Source organism: Papio anubis, chromosome 5 (genome assembly GCF_008728515.1).
Source record: "Papio anubis isolate 15944 chromosome 5, Panubis1.0, whole genome shotgun sequence".
Lineage (NCBI taxonomy): Eukaryota > Metazoa > Chordata > Mammalia > Primates > Cercopithecidae > Papio > Papio anubis.
In genome coordinates this window covers 154,890,900-154,908,840 of record NC_044980.1, presented here as the reverse complement: position 1 = coordinate 154,908,840, position 17,941 = coordinate 154,890,900, and the positions used below count along the sequence as shown (strand labels likewise).

The following is a 17,941-nucleotide window of genomic DNA, read 5'->3' as shown; positions in this document are numbered from 1 at the left end:
GTGGATCAGGCTATTATATCAGGAAGTCCCCAAGGAGATTAGTGGTTTCCCCTCAGAAGATATTATCTCTCATTATCAAATCTTTAAAGGGACAAAAACTTTGAAGATCTGGAGAGTAGCAGAGGAAATCCCCCACTAGCTTTACATTTAGTATGGCCAACAGGAGGCAAGGAAGGAGGATCTCAGTGCCTTTGCTGAGGTTTGTGCTGTTTGGGCTTGTGTTGATTCAACACCTTGGATACCACTTCTCTATCCTTATTTTGCCCCCTTCAAGAACAAACAGACAAGAATAGAGAATAAAGTTGCCTAAAGGGCACTGGAGACCTTATTTACTCATAAAGGTGTACAGAGGATTTTACAGCAACCAAGTTTGCCAAACCTTTTCAGCCCTATGGTGCTGGGAAGCACCTATGAGTGGGTCCAAAAAAAATATTTTAACTGGATTTGCAAAAATTCTCAGATTGGACAATCAACTGATCGACTTGTGAGTAGGTCCTTTTGGAGCAGTGCACTACAGTATTGATAATGCTGAATACATTGTGAGATTACATGTGTTGAGTGTGTAATCCACTCTTGATTCTAAGGAATGTTCTCAAGGTGAGATACCCTGATTAGAACAGTGGTAGGAAGATTACATAACTGGAGCCAATTAGCCTTACTTTGCCTAATCACGTAACTACTATGAAGCAGTATAATATACTGGTGGGGCAAGGGTAGAAAGAAATCATGACATTGTTCAAGGTGATAGTAGAGGCAGAGCTACTTCTTGTTATCCCTTTGTGATAGCATTATGTGGTCAGTGAAGAAGTCCCACAGTACTTGACACATCTCTGTGGACTATTTCCAGGTCAATGTTGCAGTAGCTCCCTTTGCCCTTGCAGTTCCAGATAACAGAATCCATTGCACAGACTGAAGGTGCTTGGTACATAGGGGTGGGCATTACTAATGCTTTTCAAGCACCCCATTGCATCTAGATGATCAAAATCAATTTGTATTTTCATAGCCATGTCACAATATATTTTTACTTTACTGTCTAAAGGCTGTCTAAACTTCCCCATGATTTGTCTCCAGCAATTAAGCAGAGACCTGGAACAGATGAAGATCCTACCAGAGGTGACGTGGTACCATTATATTGATAAATTATTCTTATTGGAGGGACTAAAAACAGAGTACAGGCTGACTTAGAAGAAAATATCTCAATATCTGAGAAACCAGGATGAGAATTAACCCTGAGAAGTTAGACGGGCTAGTCACTTTATTAGTCCATTTTTATGCTCCTGATAAAGTCATACCCAAGACTAGGCAATTTACACAGGAAAGATCTTTAATGGACTTACAGTTACATGTGGTTGGGGAGGCCTCACAAACATGGTGGCAAACAAGGAGGAGCAAATTACGTCTTACATGGATGGTGGCAGAAAAAAAAAGAGCATGTGCAGGGAAACTCCCATTTTTAAAACCATCAGATCTCATAAGCCTCATTCACTATCTCGAGAGCAGTGCAGAACAGACCTGGACCCATATAAATCACCTTCCACTCGGTTCCTCCCACAACATGTGGTAATTGTGGGAGTTACAGTACAAAATGAGATTTGAGTGGGGACAGGCCAAACCATATTATTCTCCCCTGGCCCCTCCAAAATCTCATGTCTTCACATTTTAAAACCAATTATGCTTTCCCAACAGTCCCTGAAAGTTTTAAATCATTTCAGCATTAACTCAAAAGTCCACAGTCCAACATATCATCTGAGACAAGGCAAGTCCCTTCCACCTATGAGCCAGTAAAATCAAAAGCAAAGGCTGGGCATAGTGGTTCATGACTGTAATCCCAACGCTTTGGGAGGTTGAGATGGGCAGATCACCTGAGGTCAAGAGTTTGAGATCAGCCTGATCAACATGGAGAAACCCCATGTCTACTAAAAATACATAATTATCTGGGCATGGTGGTACATCCTATAATCCCAGCTACTAAGGAGGGTGAGACAGGAGAATTGCTTGAACCTGGGAGGCAGAGATTGTGGTGAGCTGAAATTGTGCCATTGCACTCCAGCCTGAGAGCAAAACTCTATGTCAAAAAAAAAAAAAAAAAAAAAAAAAAGAATCAAAAGCAATTTAGTTACTTCCTAGACACAATGGGAGTACTGGCATTGGGTAAATACAGCTTTTCCAAATGAGAGAAATTGGCCAAAACAAAGGGGCTACAGGTCCTATGGAGGTCCAAAATCCAGCAGGAGAGTCAAATCTTAAAGCTCCAAAATGATCTTTTTTGACTCCATGTCTCACATCCACGTCATGCTGCTTCAAGAGGTGAGTTCCCATGGTCTTGGGCAGCTCTGCCTCTGTGGCTTTGCAGGGTACAGCCTCCCTCCTGGCTGCATTCACAGGCTGGTGCTGAGTGTCTGTGGCTTTTCCAGGTACACGGTGCAAGCTGTCAGTGGATCAACCATTCTAGGGTCTGGAGGATGATGGACCTCTCCTCACAGCTCCCTAGGGGGTACCCCAGTAGGGACTCGGTGTGGGGTCTCCAACTCCACATTTCCTTTCTGCACTGCCCTAACAGAGGTTCTCCATGAGGACTCTGCCTCTTCAACAAACTTCTGGCTGGGTATCCATGCATTTTCACACAACCTCTGAAATCTAGGCAGAGGTTCCTAAACCTCAGTTCTTGAATTCTGTGAACCCACAGGCTCAACACCATGTGGAAGCTGCCAACGCTTGGGGCTTCCACCCTCTGAAGCAACAGCTCAAGCTACTTTGGCTCCTTTTAGTCACAGCTGGAGCTGCTGAGATGCAGGGCACCAAGTCCCTAGACTGCACGTAGCAGAGGGACCCTGGGCCCACCCCATGAAACGATTTTTTCCTCCTAAACCTCTGGGCCTATGATGGGAAAGGCTGCTGCAAAGTTTTCTGACATGCCCTGCAGGCATTTTCCTCATTGTCTTGGTGATTAACATTTGGCTCGTCATTACTTATGCAAATTTCTGCAGCCAGCTTGAATTTCTCCTCAGAAAATAGGATTTTTCTTCTTCTGCATTGTCAGGTTACAAATTTTCCAAACTTTTATGCTCTGTTTCTCTTTTAAAGCCGAATGCCTTTAATAGCACTTGCCACCTCTTGAATGCTTTGCTGCTTAAAAATTTCTTCTGCCAGATACCCTAAATCCTCTCTCCCATGTTCACAGTGCCATAAATCTCTAGGGCAGGGGCAAAATGCCACCAGTGTCTTCTAAAACAAAACAAGACACTTTTACTCCAGTTCTTAACAAGTTCCTTATCTTCACCTGAGACCACCTCAGCCTGGATTTCATTGTTCACATCATTCTTAGCATTTTGGACAAAGCCATTTGACAAGTCTCTAGGGAGTTCCATCTTTCCCACATTTTCCTATCTTTTTCTGAGCCCTCCAAACTGTTCCAATCTCTGCCTGTTACCCAGTTCCTATGTTACTTCCACATTTCGGGGTATTTTTTTCAGCAACACTACATTCTACTAGTACCAATTTACTGTATTAGTTTGTTTTTACACTGCCGATAAAGACATACCAAAGACAGGCCAATTTACAAAAGAAAGAAGTTTAATGGACTTACATTTCCACATGGCTGGGGAGGCCTCACAATCATGACAGAAGGCAAATAAGAGCAAGTCATATCTTACGTGGATGGCAGCAGACAAAAAAACAACAAAAAAAAGGAGCTCGTGCAGGAAAAGTCCCATTTTTAAAACCATCACATCTCATGAAACTGATTCACTATCATGAGCATAATTCAGTGACGTCACCTGGTTCCCCATGACACATGCTAATTGTGGGAGTTACAATTCAAGATGAGATTTGAGTGGGAACACAGCCAAACCATATCATCACCCAAGCAAAAATGTGAACACTATGTAAAATAATGTCCCAAGGATAAACTATGAATCTACTAAAGAAGAATCGGTACCCTTAAAAATTCCAGGGCATGGTTGCTCATGCCTGTAATCACAGCACTTTGGGAGGCAAAAGCAGGAGAATCATGAGGTTAGGAGTTCAAGACCAGCCTGGCCAAGATGGTGAAACCCTGTCTCTACTAAAAATACAAAAAAAAAAAAAAAGAAAAAAATTAGCTGGGTGTGGTGGCAGGTGCCTATAATCTCAGCTAATCAGGAAGTTGAGGCAGAGAACTGCTTAAACCCGGGAGGCAGAGGTTGCAGTGAGCTGAGATCACGTCACTGCACTCCAGCCTGGGCGACAGAAGCGAGACTTCATTAAAAAAAATAATAAAATAAAATAAAATCCGACAAACAAAAAGAAGGCAAGCATCTGATTGACCTGATTAGGTATTGTAGTTAGTTCATACGTTGTATGAGGATTCTACGCAGAGGGTTATATAAGAACACTGAAAAGACAGCAACTTTTCAGTGAATCTGTGGGGGAAAAAAAGTCATAGAATCCACTCACTAAGGTGTACAGACTAATAACTTTTTGAGCTGCAAACACCAGTGACTGACAATAATGTAAACTGTAGCCAATGGTAAATAGATATCACAACTAAAGCAATGATGTCCCCTGGGGTTTTTAGACACGCTGCTTTGGACACAGGCCTTACTTCACACCCTGGTAATACCTCATTTGGTGGCTATTACTGTTTTGTTATTGGCTGTTGATGGATACCTTGAGACTAACTACAACGGCAACAGCATATTCATCCTCTACATCCCAAGCTGGGGTGAGTAAAAATGAAAGCATTAACAAAATGAGTATTGACCAAGAGGCATGTATTATCAAAGAAAATGATATATCCTCTGAAAAAAAAGTAAATTGATGATTAAGGGAGTTTTGCAGCTACACAAGAAAGTAGTTAGTTACTCCCTAGATGTGAATATCTCAAATTTGGGCTCTGTACAATACCTAAGGCTCTTGACGGATTCTAGAATACCAACATCCCTGGACATTTGCCCTGAGGCTGCCATCAGTGCCAAAGTCTCCTTAGTCATGCAGACCAGGCCTATCTGTTGTTCAGTGAGCCAATTTTGAAAGTGGAACTGCAGTTGTTTTTAAATTTCCTCCCTGACAGCAAATTCTTTGGGAATATTAGAAACTATTACGTAGGACTAGGGAGTCAGGATAACCTGGGGAAGATTGTGAGCTGAAGGACTAAGGGCTTCCTGAGATTCGTGGACCACAGAAGTAAGTAATACATTTTTCTGTTGTTTCTGCCATAATTGCTGTGTTAGACGTTGGATTTCAGATTCCAGTTTTTTTTTTACTTTTTTAAAATTTTTTTGAGATGGAGTCTCGCTCTGTTATGCAGGCTGAAATGCAGTGGCATGATCTCGGCTCACTGCAACCTCTGCCTCCGAGGTTCAAGCAATTCTCTGCCTCAGCCTCCTCAGTAGCTGGGATTGAAGGTGCTCGCCACCACATCCGACTAATTTTTGTATTTTTAGTAGAGACGGGGTTTCACCATCTTGGCCAGGCTGGTCTTGAACTCCTGACCTTGTAATCCACCTGCCTTGGCCTCCCAAAGTGCTGGGATTACAGGCTTGAGCCATTGCTCCTGGCTGAGATTTCAGTTATTTTGGAGAGATTGTCACTTTCTGGGCCTAGATAACTACATAGCGAGCATGCATGCCCTGGCTTAGATCTCCAGGCTTGCATCATGAAACTTTGGGCTTTTTTCTTTATATACTGTTTATTGCCTTTGTCTACTATCTGAAGGATGCCCTTTGCCTCTCCCATGCAATCTACTGAGATAGCAAAGATTCTGTCTTTTACTAGAATAATTTCCTGTGCTTTATGTTGATTTTACCATGTTCTTGACTATTTAAGAAAACAAAAGTTTCTCACTTAGGAAAGAACCAAGATTATTTACAATCATGTTATCTTATATATTTACTTTTAAATATTTTATTCTCATTTTATATAGAAGAGCTAAGAATTGTTTTTCAGGCAACCATGACCATAATCCTATCTTAGGTGTTCAAATATCATGACCATTTTTGATTTTTGCTTTAACATCAGATTTTAAATATAAAAATAAATTTAAAATGTTAGGACATCTTTAACATACAAGAATATGTTAGATATTTGACAAAGGGCTACTGGAAAGTCAGAGTTTTGTTTCCTCACTTTATAAAAAGAGACATATTAGAAGGAAGAGGACAGAGTCTGACATGTTTTCATCAAACACAGCTGGAGGAAGCACCAAGTTTACCTTGCCCAACAGGGCAACATCATATTGAACAGTATCCATGCAGATATTATCAAAGATACATCCCATGTGCTCTTCCACAGAAAGGCCACCAATGTGGTCTGTAACCACAAGCCCTGAGCAGTCATAAGAAGGTGAGACCTGGGTTTGCTGTGTACGTATTAGAGAAAACCATGTGAGTGTCATGTTTAAGAATACTGGGGTCTTCCCATTCCTTCATATCAAATGGTTAATCTTTCCTTTTTCGCCCTTTCTTTTTCCTGTGTTCCTATGCAGTCTACCACCAAGTCAACCTGTTCCCCACTCCCTGTCTCATTTTTCATTAGGAATTGTGTGGTTGCACAGGTATCTGCTGCCTGTGCCTTGCAGTGAAGTCATTAAGTCAGCAACCTCACAGAGACTCTCCATGCGGAAGGCCTTTCCTTCCATGAGGTTCCAAGCCAATGGGGAGCTCTTGTTTCCAAGTTCATGTTTGTTCCAGATAGATTAATACCAGAGACACTGATAATTCTTAAACTGCATCTCTGCTGTTTCTATGCTACCCCACCATCCCGTTGCTTACTACAGCAATATTTCCCAAACATATATCACCCACTGCAACCCAACATCTACCCAGCTCTGTGTCTTCTGGACACTGGCTAATTTTTCAAAAATGCAGCAGTCTCTGCAAGCTGGGTGATCTCCTGGAAAGTATAGAAAGCTGGCATTGGCCAGAGCTTAATTTTCATGTCTCTGTATGTGAAATGATTTCATATGCTTGCCTGGAGCACAACCTGAAATCTATTTGAACATATTTTAGGAAAAAGTAGCTGTGCTTGTGCTGAAAACTGTATTTTGTCTATAGCACACCTTTCAGAGTTTTCAGAATTTGATTGCATGGCATCTGTTTTAGAACACTGTAAAAGTTGTAGATAATTCACAGCAATGCAAAGTAATTACTGTCAATAAATACTGACAGAAAAAATTATCCTTGAATTCAAAAGACCTTTATTCTATTGTACATAGGTAGGACCACAGAAAAAAATGGTTGAAGAACAAAAGATTAACCAGTTGGTATGAAGGAATGGGAAGTCCCCAGCATCCCTAATCATGACGCTCGCACCTTTTCCCCGATACATACACAGCAAACCTAGTTCTCATCTTCTAATGACTGCTCAGGGCTTATGACTTTAGAGCACATTGGTGGCCTTTCTGTGGAAGAACACACGAGATTTATCTTTGATAATATCTGATAATATCCGCATGGATATTACTTAACCTGGCGTTGCCCTCTTGGGCAAGGTGGACTTGGTGTTTCCTCCAGCTGTGCTTGATGACAACATGTAATTCCCCCTTTAAATTCTACTCACATCTCACTATGAGTATGTTGAAAGCTTTAACATAGATATTATACCTATATTAGAATCATACTTTTACACCCCCCGCCCCCTCGTGCCTTTTTTGATATTGCTTGTAACAATGTGAAGAGATTTCTTGCACAGGCTGCTGAATAGTGTATCCTTCTCAAACTCCAAGCTTCTTTGATGTTTCCTCAGCCCTCCCTTTTCCTTGGCTTCCTATTTGATATGGGTAGGCTTTGTGTCCCCACCCAAATCTCATATTAAATTGTAAACCCCAGGTGTTGAGGGAGGAACCTGGTGGTAGGTGATTGAATCATAGGGTCAGTTTTCCCCATGCTGTTCTGGTGATAGTGAGTGAGTTCTCATGAGATCTGATGGTTTTATAAGCATCTGGCATTTCACTTGCTGTGCTTCTCTCTCCTATCCCCATGTGAAATAGGTCCTTTCCCCCTTTACTTTCCACTATGATTTTATGTTCCTGAGGCCACCCTAGCCATGTGGGACTGTGAGTCAATTAAACCCCTTTCCTTTATAAATTACTCAGTCTCCAGTATTTCTTTATAGCAGTGTGAGGACAAACTAATGCACTATTATTTGGTGGGGAGAGCAGATACACAAACAATAATCCGATTTACTATATTCAGCACTCAGGGTCCCAAATGACCTGCTGTCAACAGCTAAAAATTTCCAAACACAAGTTGTTAGTACCCTCTCTGGGGATGAGATAGGGAAGGCAAGTAAGAGAGTGGTATATCTCCTTTCAGGTAGAGAGGTGCAAAATTCTTGCTCATGTGGACACACAGCAATTCCCTGCCCAGGTATACTCTATAGCTTAGGTATAAGAACAGAAAGAGATGGACTTCTTTGCATCTTCATTAAGACTAAGCTAAGAGGTTGGGGTAGCAGTGCTCACTTCCCAACTTTTTTTTTTTTTTTTTTTTTTTGAGACAGAGTCTCCCTCTGTCATCAGGCTGGAGTGCAGCAGCTTGATCTCAGCTCACTGCAACCTCCACTTCCCGGGTTCAAGCGATTCTCCTTCCTCAGCTTCCTGAGTAGTTGGGACTACAGGCGTGCACCATCACGCCCAGATAATTTTTGGGTGAAAACCCAACAAGTTTTCACCATGTTGGACAGGATGGTCTCCATCTCTTGACCCCGTGATCCGCCCGCCTTGGCCTCCCAAAATGCTAGGATTACAGGCAAGAGCCACTGAGCCCATCCCCCAAATGTTTACTGGGGAAAAACCAAGGGTCATAGTGCAGATTGCAGCTATTTCCAGGAAAAGAATCAGAGATAGAGATTTCCTCCATCTTCAGAGCTCAGGGCCTAGCCACCCTCAGACTTCCAATTTTCCCATGTGTGCTAGAGGAAGCTACTAGTCTCTTATCTCCCTGAAAGACTGTCAGAGAATGGCATTTCCTGTTAGGGCAGTGTATTCACATCCACCCCAGAGTAGCAGAGTTCACAGACACTGGGGGATGTTCAGGACACTGGGGGATGGCATAAATGCTTGAGCCAGGACCTGAAATTGGGCCTGCAGTAGACTTTTTAAAAGTCAATTTCAAAAGACCCTGAATGATTTTATAGTATTTTCTTTCTATTGTACATATTTTTTCCTTATGACAATATTATGAAAATACTATGTGCTTTAAAAACAGGATATCTGGCTGGGTGTGGTGGCTCACATTTCAGTAATCCCAGGACTTTGGAAGGTTGAGGCAGGAGGATTGCTTGAGCCCAGGAGTTCAAGAGTAGCTTGGGTAACATAGAGAGACCCTGATCCCACAAGAAAAAATCATAAAAGCCAGGTGAGGTAGCGTGTGCCTGTAGTCCCAACTGCTTGTGTGGCTGAGGCAGAAACGTCACCTGAACCCAGGAGGTAAAGGCTACAGTAAGCTGAGATTGCAGCACTGCATTTCAGCCTGGGAAACGGAGTGAGACTGTCTCAAAAACAAACAAACAAACAAATAAATAAATAAAACAAATGGCAATAGGATATATGAGCAGGTGCAAATAAAATAAGCCAAGGATTGTAGTGGTGTCAACAACACTGTCATCCTCCATCCATGAACAAGGTCTTCTTTAGAAGCTGAAGCAGTCACTCAATAAGAGCTGAGTTTAACTCCTTGGTTCCTTTTAGCCCAAATACACTAATTTAGCTACTGAAATATATTAAAGTTTGGCCCAAGGCATGGCAGAGAAGGATGACATCACACTCGTATTAGAAGAAACAAATATATTTGGAAAAGAAAAACGAACTTTTTAAAAGTCATTTAAGTATGATGTTAATATAGGTATAATATCCATGTTAAAGCTTTCAACATACTCATAGCGAGGTATGAGTGGAATTTAAAAGGAGAGCTACATGTTATCATCAAGCACATGTGAAAACACAGTAAAAACAGACGCCACTATTTACAGAATTTGCCAGTCTAACGTATTTTATTTTTATGACTGAAATTTTTTTTGAAATATATTTTCATTTTTAAAAGAGATGGAGGAGGACTTTCAGGCAGGTTAGAAGTGACAAAGGGCAAAAGGCACAGCCAGGGCAATGGCACACGCCATCCGAACAACCTGGCATTCTGGACACAGCATGGTCCTGTCTGGGACACAGGCTAACTGGGAGGCATGGCATGAGGACGCCTAGGACACAATTGTTTTTGTTTGTTTGCTTGTTTCTTTTTAACAGACTTTATTTTCTATAGCATTTTTACATTTACAGAAAAACTGTAAAGATAGTAGAAGGTATTACGTAGTTCCTATATACCCTGAACACAGTTTCCCCTCTTATTAGAAGCTTACAAGGCCGGGCCCAGTGGCTCATGCCTGTAATCCTAGCACTTTGGGAGGCCAAGGCAGGCGGATCATGAGGTCAGGAGATCGAGACCATCCTGGCTAACTTGGTGAAACCCCGTCTCTACTAAAAATACAACGACAAAAAAAAAAACATTAGCCGGGCGTGGTGGCGGGCGCCTGTAGTCCCAGCTACTCGGGAGGCTGAGGCAGGAGAATAAGCCAAGATCGCACCACTGCACTCCAGCCTGGGTGACAGATCGAGACTCCAAAAAAAAAAAAAGCAGGTTACACTAGAATAGTATATTTGACAATTAGAAAACCAACATTTTTATATTATTCTACATAATTAATTTAAATATGCAAGTAGTTTTCACCTATTCTCCTCTTTTTATTCCAGGATCTCACCCAGTATACCCCATTACAGTTGTCAAAATGTCTCAATAGGCTCCTTTGGATGTGACAGTTTGACTTTCCTAGTTTTTGATGATCTTGACAGTTTTGGGGAGTACTGGTCAAGCATTTTGTAGAATGTCCCTCAGTTGGTGTTTGTCTGATGTTTTCTTATGATTAGATTTGAATTATGAGTTGTCACAAAACCCATAGTGGTAAAGTCCCGTTTTCATCACATTATATCAACCTTTCATACTGTCAACATGACTTATCGCTGCTGATGTTGACCTCAATCAGCAGACTCAAGTAAGGCTTGTCAGGTTTCTCCACTGTGAAGTTACCTTTTTCTTCCCGACTTTTCATACTTCCCATTCCTTCTTTGAAAGAAGGACACTCTTCAGCCCACACTTTATGAGTGGGCAGTAGGGCACCACCTCCTTGAGAGAGGAATATCTGCAAAAGTTAGGTGAAATTCTTCTACATTGGAGAGTTGTTTCTTCTTTCATTTATTGATTTATTTATCCAATCATTTATTTATATCAGCATAGACTCATACACAATAACTCTATGGTTCTAATCTCATTCTACTTTTGTTATTCAAATTGGTATAGTGTTGGCAATAGGAGCTCTTTCGATTGCCTTCTGCTTCCCTTGACATACCCTCATTCCTGTGGGTAGTGATTTTTGATTTTTATTTGTTTTGAGTACTTTTTACTTTCTGGCACTACGAGACGTCCCCGACTCATTTTATATACTTTCTGTCCCCGCCATTTCTCTAAATGGCTCCTTTTATGAGACAATGGTATAGAAATAAAGGTCTAGGAGCTAGATGTGTTCATTTCTGCAGGACTGTTTTTACTTATATGCCCCTTCAGTTGACAGAGCAAGGACATAGGTGTGCATAAGAACACATATATACCCACATATGTTTAAGTGTTTCCATATCTAAACATCTGTATTTATATTAAACTAAATACGAGTTCACACACAGTCTCCAACTCCAGTCTATTATCACATGGATTATTCTGGTGTCCTGCCATTGCTTGTAAAATCCCATTCTAATGATGAGAAAACTGACTCCATCATCTACCATTTGTTTTCTTAATTGTTCAAGTCCAGTATAGGGTCACACATTGCATAACAAAGTTTCAGCCAACAATACACTGTATATACAATGTAGATCCCATAAGATTAGAATATCATATTTTTATTGGATCTTTTCTATGTTTAGATGTGTTTAAATACACAAGCACTTACCATTATGTTACAGTTTCCCACAGAATTCAATACAGTAACATGCTATCCAGATTTGTAGGCTAGGGGCAATAGGCTATAACATATAGCCTAGGTGTGTAGTAGGCTACACTGTCTAGGCTGGCATAAGCACTCTATGATGTTTACATAATGATGAAATTGCCTAATGAAGCAGTTCTCAAAATGTGTGTCTGTTGTTAAGCAACAAATGACTATATATATGAAATATCAGAATTTTTAACTTGTATCTCCATGGGAAATAACTTCATCAACTAAAGTATAGTGCTGTGTACTGTTTCTTTCACTTTGGTTTTAAAGGGTCCATAGGTTTCCAGTTACTTAGATCAGCACCTTTTTATCATTCTTTCAATGAGGTTGTTTTAGATATTTGTAATGGAGTTAGCTTTTTTTATCGCATACTACATCTCATGCTGGAATACTCCAACCTCCTAAATGGTAGATATTTTAATTAACATACATTAAGACTGTCTCTTTGCAGTGTACCTTTCTTATTTTTGGCAAATATATAGTGTCATGTATTAATAATTATAATATCATATAAAATAGTTTCAATACCTTAAAAACTCCCCCATGTTTATCTGTTCATCCCTCTCTTCTGCCATCCCCCAAGTTTCCAGAAACCACTTCAATAATTTGCCTTTTCCAAAACGTTATTGAAGAGAAATCATAGTGTAGAGCCATTTCACACTAGCTCCTTTTCCTTAGCAATATGCATATTAAAATTTTTTATGGCAAAAAGTATTTTTAACATTTTCAAATTTTAAATTCCAGCTGCTAATTGCTGGTATGTAGGAAATTGGTTAACTTTTATTCATTAAACTGGTATTTGAACCTTGTTATATTTGCTTAGTTTCAGGAGATGTTTGGTTGACTTTTTCTGATTTTCTAAATACATTAACAATCATGATATCTGTGAAAAAAGACAATTTTACTCCTTTCTTTTAAACATATATATCTTTGTTTCCTTTTCTTCATTATACTGCATTAGCTAGTCCTTCCAATAAGATGTTGTGTCTGAGTGATTAAAATGGGCATATCTTTTTACTGATGTAATTTCTCGCCATTAAATACGATGTTTGCTGTAGGGTTTCTGTGCACGTTCTTTAAGTTTAGAAAGTCTTCTATATTTCTAGTCTGCTCAAAGTATTTACTATGACTAGGTGTTAGATTTTATAAAATGCTCTTCCTGTATCTAATAATATGATCATATAGTTTATCTTCTTTAGCTTGTTGATAGTTACATTAGATTTTCCAATATTGAATTAGCTTTGCATATCTGAAATAAATCCCATTTTCTCATGGTGTATAATTTTCCTTGCCACCTCTTTTCCTGTAGAGCAAATACACCTTTTGATTGCTTCAAACAAGTCTGCTCTGCCCCCTCATGCCACACCCTGCTCAGCAAACCTGAAGTCCTGTAGTTAAACAGTCACCCCCTTAAACAGACAGTTCAGTGACAATTCATTATTAGTTGAGCAAACCCCTTCAGGGCCTTTCCTCTCACTACAAGTACTTTAGCAAATTCTTTGTCCCCTAGAAGCAGATTGCTCTATGAAGGAGATAAGAGAAGGGGATTCTAGTGCTAGGAGGAAAAGAGTCTGTATTTCAGATTTTATATAAATGTGACAATGTATTCAAGGAGCCAGTAATATTTGAATAATTCTTTAAAACTCCAAAGTGTATTTTTAGCTAAATTGATTTCCCTTCACCACAGGTTTAAATTGGGCCGCCGCAGTGTGCTTAGTACATAGAGTTAGCTTGGCAGAATGAGAAAAAAAAAAATAAGTCAAAGTTTAAAAATATATCTTTTTGACACAACTGTTATAACACTAATTCAAGATAACCATTCATTTTTTTGTATTTTTCCACATTAATAGAAACTATTGTGAAAATAGAACAATTAATTTTTTCTACTTCCTGTTTTTTTAAGTCAACTGTTCTGGAGAAAACACCATTGCTCATTTTCATTCAGCTTTTAATCTGAAAATAGATCGTGCTTGTCTATAACTCAATGCACCTGTTACTGAAATACATGAACTAGCACCACCTTCAATTGAAGGCAAAGAAAAAAACAAATGGGAAAAAAATGGGAGCTAGCACTTTTTGAGCAGGAACTGGGCTTAATGCGATATATAAATATAAATGCATATGTGTTTTAAAACAGAATGGTGAGACAAGAAATAATAGAAAAGGTAATGAAGGATCATTTAGATTAAGTAGTTTTCCCAAAGCCATGAAACTGGAGAGTGGTAGAGATTCAAGTTCAAATCAAGGTAGAGATAACCCTCATAAATTAGTATAGCCAAAACCAGATGTATCCAGGGCTACTTTTTGAAATAATTTCATAATATCCAGAATTTTTTTCTAATCTACATGATTCCCCTCATTAAATTCAGGTCTTCAGAACATGCTTGAATCCTGCAAGTTTAGCCTTTATTTCTCTGCTTTGCACAAGGAAGAAGGCAGCCCAGTAATCACAGGCATGTTTAGTTAGCTATGTGATCTGTAAAGTACCTCTTTGAGTTGACTATCTTCCCTGCATGAAGTCCACGTCTTAGACCCAGGGCATGTTGTGGGATCAGGTCCATGACTGACATTGATCTTGACTTTCAATATCTTCAGTGTCCCCAGATCGGTTTGGTTGGAATAGGCCTGAACTCTGCTCAGACAGGGACATTGACATATTTTGTTTCCGGGGAGTTTACTGACTTTTTCATTTTTTCCTGGGGTTAATTCACCCTAGTTAATGATGTGCTCTTTATCTGACTTTACTTTTCTGAAGAGCCCAATCCTTTTACGAAAGGAACTGGGGACATTTTGCTCAACAGAATGAATATCTGTTTGACTTCCTGTCCCTGGCCAAGTTGCTTGTCTTTCCTCTGGTGTGTAAAGTTCCCCAACCTTGGATCCCTTTCTATAATATATGCTTCCCGAATAGATTTTCTCTTAAGGCCTTCTTCTTTTGGGAGGGTCTAAATTAATGCACTGTCTTTTTTTTTGGACATGAAAGTAAAAGGATGCTTGTTCTCGCTGACCCAGTGTGCATCCCCTGTCATCCAGCTCTCTAGTTCAGTCTCTTTGTGCCTGGTTTTGTCTTTGATGTGGTGCATGAGGGGTTGGTCCCTGGAAATTCATCTTTGATATCAAAGTGGGACCATCTCAAGGCTTTCTTGTCTTCTTCATCTATAGGGGAAAGTTCAAGTAAAACATTATCACGGGTAGATAAGAACTTTTTTGTGGCCAGGCACAGTGGCTCACGCCTGTAATCCCAGCACTTTGGGAGGCCGAGGTGGTCAGATCACAAGGTCAGGAGTTCGAGACCAGCCTGACCAACATGGTGAAACCCTGTCTCTGCTAAAATTACAAAAATTAGCTGGGCATGGTGGCGTGTCTGTAATCCCAGCTACTCAGGAGGCTGAGGCAGGAGAATTGTTTGAACCCAGGAAGCAGAGGTTGCAGTGAGCCAAGATTGCACTACTGCACTCCAGCCTGGGTGACAGAATGAGACCCCATCCCTGCACCCCCCCCCCAAAAAAAATGAAACTTTTTTTTTGTAATCACTGTTCTCCATGAAATGCTTGACATTTTCCTATTAGAAGCTGAGAAATCATGGCTATGGAGTCTGCCACTAAACCAAGCATGTCCAGTATGCTCTTCCCCAAGAAAGAGACCAGGCTTGGGCTTTTCTCATCCAATACAGTTTTCTGGATTCAAGGACCTTGAGAGTTAGGCCTCACCTCTGCCACCCACAAAATTGTATCAAGTAGGCTTCCAGCACCTGCCAAGTCCTGAGATCAAGGAAGGAAAGCTCCAAGAGGTATTGAGATGATGTTATTGACCCAGTAAAATAGCACATTTTTGATTCCACATGTATGAGACTTCTTATGAAGGGAGAGGATAGAGAGGGTTGCTATCCATGAAGAATGTATACCCTGATTGACATGCTGTGTCTTTCTGACAGAGGTTATGTTCTGGATGTTTTCTGGATGATTTCCTCTTGTTCTCCCTTAAATCATGAAAATAAATCATTCACTGAGTGAGTCACTCAGTCACTTTTTACCTCCTTCTCAGCATTAGCTCCCTAACTCTTTATTAGGTATATTTCCAAGAGCCTTGAGGGGTTATAGTTCGGACTTCTTAGGACATATCCCAGGCCCTTTAGTCATTCTGTAGGCAGATGTTTCTGGGCCTTCTCCCCTAGAAGCTTCTTGGATGTATCAACCCAGTCCTCCGAATCTTACTGCTTTGGCTTTAAACACAGAAGGCCATGAGAGTCCATGTTCCCTCTTTGATTTAGCAATCTCTGGTCATTTGCTATACGGCTGCATGAATGCCAGATTTCTGCAGTTGTGCAGGCCAGGCCTATTTTGAATGTGATGCTAGAATTGTTTCCATATATTCTTGTTGACAGCAAATTTTCAGGAATGTTAGACTCCATCACATAGAACAGAGTCCAGGTCATCCTGGGGAAGGCTGTGAGCTGGAAGACTAAGGCTTCCTGAGATCTCTGGACCTCTCAGGGTAAACTCCTGAACCTTTCCAGTTGCTTCTACCATGAGCACCATTTTTCTTTTCCAATATTAATCATCATAAGAAACTGTGCTTCTTTCTGGATTCTAACGAGCAATACTCCACAGACTCTAACGTGTTGGAGAGGATGTTAGTAGAATTGGGAGATAGACTTGAAGTGGGCCTGTGGCTATAACAGAGACAAATGTCTGGGCTGTAACTGAGATGAAGAGGAGGCCACAGCTGGAGAAGCAGTGGGGATTCTTGATACACATTAGGCCTAGGGTTGGCACTGGATATTACTCAGAATAAGATAAAGGTAGCTGCAAGAGGAAAACAGCTACCAGAGACCAACACAGTGGCCACCAGGGACTTGCTTTGTCTGAAGAGAAATTTTTAGAAGAACAGAATCCATTTCTGTTGCAAATGTTCTCTAGAGCTTTTCAGGTAATTTGGTAGGCAGTAGGAACTATGCAGCTACCCTGATTACCCCTCAGTGGTCCAGGAGTATTGGGGTAGGTGTATTTATGCACCTCAAGTTATGTTACAATATTAAGAGTATTCAGTTTATAGCCCGGTCTCAATTGTTTTAGAAATTAGACCTTCTTTTGTTTTCCTCCAACCCTATCTGGAAGTTCACCTTCTTCAGGACTCAAATCTTTAGGTTATCCTGGATATTGTGTCTACACAGAGAGAGGCTTCCATCTTCTGTATTGCTGGTTGCAGAATTTTCACTGAGTCAAGTCTTGATATATGGAAAGAAAGATGGCATTGTGAAGAACACAGTGTGGGAATGTTGAAAAGGACAAGTCTTTTGCATATATCTGCCACAAGAATACCGAAATGGGCAATTGTGAGTAGTCTGTGGCTGATAATATTAGAACAGCTGAGGCCAACAAATCTAGACATTCTGGAGATAAGCTCTTTCAGAAATTGTTCAGCAGAACAAGAATCATATAAGTTTGGGTCAGACTTCATATGGTATATGGTAGTTGTGGTAGGCATAGTAGTGAACACTAAAGACGTCTGCTTCTTAATTCCTGGAACCTTTGAATATGTTGTCTTCCATGGAAAAAGAACTAAAGGTGTAAGATGGAATTAGGTTTGCTAAGCAATGGACCTTAAAATATAGAGATCAACCATGATTATTTAGTTGGGACCAATATAGTCACAGGGTTCTTAAATGGGGAAGATGGAGGCAGAAGAGTCAGGATTAGAAATATGTGACTTAAGAAAGACTCAAATGTCCCTTGCTGGCTTTGAAGATGGAAAGGGACCACAAGCCAAAGAATGCAGGAAGTCTCTAGAAGCTGGGAAGGGAAAGAAAGCAAACTATCCCTTAGGACCTCCAGAAATGAGGTAGCCGTGCTGATACATAAATTGTAGCCTACTGAGAACCATTTCATCTTTCTGTAGGATACCAAATCTGTGTCATTTCAAA

General features: G+C 40.4%; 1 long non-coding RNA gene across 2 annotated transcripts in view; it reads left to right on the top strand.

Annotated features, from left to right (window-relative positions):
- LOC116274983 overlaps window positions 1-17,941 on the top strand; it is a 45,367-nt gene that overhangs the window by 9,302 nt on the left and 18,124 nt on the right. The window contains exon 1 of one of the 2 annotated variants that reach the window (XR_004183884.1): window positions 4,338-4,702. The exons of the other annotated variant lie outside the window; for it this stretch is intronic. This is a non-coding gene — a long non-coding RNA (uncharacterized LOC116274983). Of the gene's footprint in view, window positions 1-4,337; window positions 4,703-17,941 lie in introns of those variants that run through there. 2 annotated transcript variants of the gene reach the window in all.